This window comes from Mycetomoellerius zeteki, unplaced genomic scaffold (genome assembly GCF_001594055.1).
Source record: "Mycetomoellerius zeteki isolate Tzet28-1 unplaced genomic scaffold, Tzet1.0 scaffold331, whole genome shotgun sequence".
Lineage (NCBI taxonomy): Eukaryota > Metazoa > Arthropoda > Insecta > Hymenoptera > Formicidae > Mycetomoellerius > Mycetomoellerius zeteki.
The window spans coordinates 106129-110105 of record NW_017257318.1 but is presented as its reverse complement, the minus strand read 5'-3'; positions in this window follow the sequence as shown (position 1 = coordinate 110105).

Here is a 3977-nt window from a genome sequence, read left to right as displayed (position 1 = left end):
ACGAGCATATGTCTATAGGACTTTTTTTCTTAGTTTTTTACTCCTCTACACGCTCCCGAAGTTTTGCGATTTAATTTGGAAACACCCTGTATAATAAAAATGTGTATGTATTTTTTTGTGTGTATATGTGCAAAATAGAGAGCCTCAGAGAGAGAGAGAGAGAGAGAGAGAGAGAGAGAGAGAGAGAGAGAGAGAGAGAGTGGCAAACTGGGTACCTATCATGGAAAAAGTCGGAATGGATTCCGATCGGAATTATTCTGTTTTCTATTCCGACTTTGTTCCATGATAGGTACCCTGGTCACGTGAATAGAGTTTCAACGACCGCGTCCAATCAGGACGGGGGTCACGTGATCAGTTTTCTCCAATCTCTTCCATGCCTATGGAATTTTGATGACCTCGTCCAATCAGAGCAAGAGCAGTTTGCCACTCTCTCCCTCTAATGCCTAATTCACACTGGACGCAGCAAGCGTCAAGCAGCGGAGCAGCAACCGACCAGCAAGGCGATATTGGCTGCATTCAGCAGACTCAACAGTTTTGCAACCGTTTTATGATTGTCTGCTGAGATAGGACCATTCTTCTAGATCTAAAAGTATGATCCAATCAGCGCGAAGAAAACTTCCAATAGTTGCAAAACGAACGTTCTGCTGAATGCAGCCATTGTTTACACCACTGTAAATATCGCCTCACTGATTGGTTGCTGCTCCGCTGCTTGACGCTTGCTGCGTCCAGTGTGAATTAGGTGAATTAGACATTAGTACGCGTATCAAATTGATGCGGATTAAATATTGGATATTTAAGATGTAAAACCTCTAATTCTAACTTTAACCTGAACTTAAAAGCAGTGGCGAATTTTAATATACAATCCAAAACGAACCAAGCGTTTACAGCACGCTGAGATTCTTTGATACTAATTGATACGCGTAACAGTTTGATCTGATACTCGTGATTCAGAAGTGTCAAACCAAAATAATCCGCCAGCGTTTATACCAAGCGTATCAAATGATTTGGTACGGATATGGTATTTAATACGCGTATCAAGTGCTCGGTGTAAACTAGGCCAGTTAGTAAAATTCTTTTTTCTGATTGCGATCAATCAAAAGTTTCGAAGCATTTGTAACGTCAAGTAGACCGCATCCACAGTAGCCCAATCGCCTATCAGTAGTCAATCACAAAAATTTAGCCGCTTACCCAGGTAGCAAACACACGTCAATTTGACGTCAAATTCTGGTCATGTTGGTACGAATGACATCAAGTGACCAAAAATTGACCAACCGATGTTATGACGTCGTCATAATGACGTTAGAATGACGTCATATTTTGGTCTTCCTTAATTCTCCATTTGGAAACGTCTTAACATGATGTCATTTTGATGTCGTCGCGATAACACATATAATTTGCGAAATTAGAGAGAGAGAGAGAGAGAGAGAGAGAGAGGACGTCATTAAGACGTTATTATTAAGCGTCAACAGTGATTATTAGAGTGAACAGACATATATATATATATATATATGTACCCAAAGTAGTAATAAATTTGACGTTATTTGTCGCTATTTTAACATCTGAATTACAGCAAATTAATTGTTGTTATTGGAAACGTCCTAACATAATGTCAAAATGACGTCCTTGCAATGACGTCAATAATTTTGTGACATTGGCTGCGTTCAGCAGAACGTTTGTTTTGCAACTGTTGTAAGTTTCCTTCGCGCTAATTGGATCATACTTTTAGATCTAGAAGAATGGTCCTATCTCAGCAGACAATCATAAAACGGTTGCAAAACTGTTGAGTCTGCTGAACGCAGCCATTAAAACGTCATTATGACGTCATTAAGACGTCATTTAGTGACGTCAGCCATGGTCAGTAAATGACCAAAATTTGACGTCAAAATGACGTGTATTTGCTACCTGGGTAGCTGGTAAAATAGCCCAATCAGCTACAAGTAACCCAATCTGGCAACACTGCGCGTCGGCGGGCGCGCCCGAACGAACAATGACCTCGATTCCGCGGCCATTACCATTATTACCAACAGAGGAAATCGTTGAAACTGCTCGTCTCGACTTTTTCATTGTCGGTAGAACCTCTCTTTGACATAGCGTCTCACTACGAGCGTACTTTACATTTTACGACATCTCAACGATATCGATCCCACATATACAGGCAATAAAAATGTGATGTCATTCTGGTAGGTAAACGTGCGCTCTTTTTCATTTAATTCGTCACACTTGCAAATTTTTTGCTCCTGCGAATACGTCACTCGCGCATTTATATTGCGACAGACTGCATTACTTTCGCTCTACTGATGTATTCGTCATACGTCGAATGTTTGCGCGCAAAAGACTGTTGCACGATTTTTATTCGCATATTCAAATTGAAACCGTTGAAATCAAATAACGATTTCATCGGTACCGATTCTCTCCCGCCAGATTTTCATTTTTTTTTTTTTCGAAGACAAAATAGCGAAAACTTTCGAAATGTCACGATTGCCGTGGAGTTTCAAAATGAAAAATGTGCTCCAATAGCAGCTTCAAATTTTGAATAAGCAAGAGTAAAAAGTTCTAAACAAAGCGAGCCAATTGGTTGCTTCGACATTCGTATTGGATATCGCGTGCGAGTGTATCGATGTGAACGCACGTGAAACGCATGCCCGTTTTAAACCTACTCATTCCGAACATGTAACAGGAAGTCACGCATTTGGGTCTCCGCGATTTCCTGTGTGACATTTAAGGCCATCACATGTACAAAAATTTTAGTTGTAATCGTAAAGCCGTAAACAAATCGGCCAATCACAGTCAAGCGTTTTAAAACGCGAGATCGTAATTTTGATTGTGATTGGTCGATTTGTTTGCGACCTTACGATTACGACTAAAATTTTTGTACGTGTGATGGCCTTTATTGTGCCTAAACAGATCCTCAATATTACTATCGTGAAGAGAAGGCGAGAGCGATGATAAATTTTATTTTTTAAATATTAATTCGGACTCGCAAAAATTCATAAAATTTAAATTATAGTGATATTCAATTCGAGATTTGGATTTTTCGATCAACATTCTAAATTTTGGCATCTCCTTAGCCAGGAACGCCAGGAAAAGAACCGAAACGTTAATTGAAGCATTTATTTTTTGTTTTAATTTTTGCCATCTGCGTCCCTGACTCGCATTAGCCGTTTTTTCTCTAATTTTATAAATTTTATTTTTATTCTTTTTATAGCTGTGTTACACTGAACAAATGAAATTATATTAACAGAATTATTTTAATTGAAAATAATTTTGTTAATTTAGTAATACTTATAGCGAATTCGCTCACTTGCACTGCACTAGATCAGTGCATACTAAAAGCTGCTTTATATGAAATTAACAAAGTTGAATGTAAAAGTATATAAATATTTTAAATAATTAACTATCTACTAATAATATTGTCACGTTATTTAACAAAATATATATGTATCATTTCATTGTCAAAGTTGATTATATTGTCACCATATTGAGATATTTTATGTAGAACAGTTTTTAATATGCACTGATCCAGTGTAGTGCGAGTGACCGAATTCACCATTAATGAAACAAATATGTTATGCTTTTGTTTTAATAAAATTATATATTTTTTTATTAATAAAACAAATTTTATTTTATTAATAATTATCCTAGACAGCACCCCTACAACACAAAGTTGCACAAAAGTTGCAGCGACACTGTTGCAACATTGTAATAACATTACATGTTACAGCAATATTGCAGAAATTTTGCAGCGATATTGCTGCAAATTCTATGCTGTATGGGCAGAATATTTGTGATAAATATTTATTACTATTCATTTTTAAATATTGTATTTTATACATATTTTATATAAAGCTTTATTCGAAATATTATCAAAAGATAGACCAAATACATAGGTCGTCTGAAAAGTTTTGAGCCTCAACATGAAGATGGCATTACTCGTCAAAACAATTTTGGTACTATAATCGTACATACTTTGAAAGATA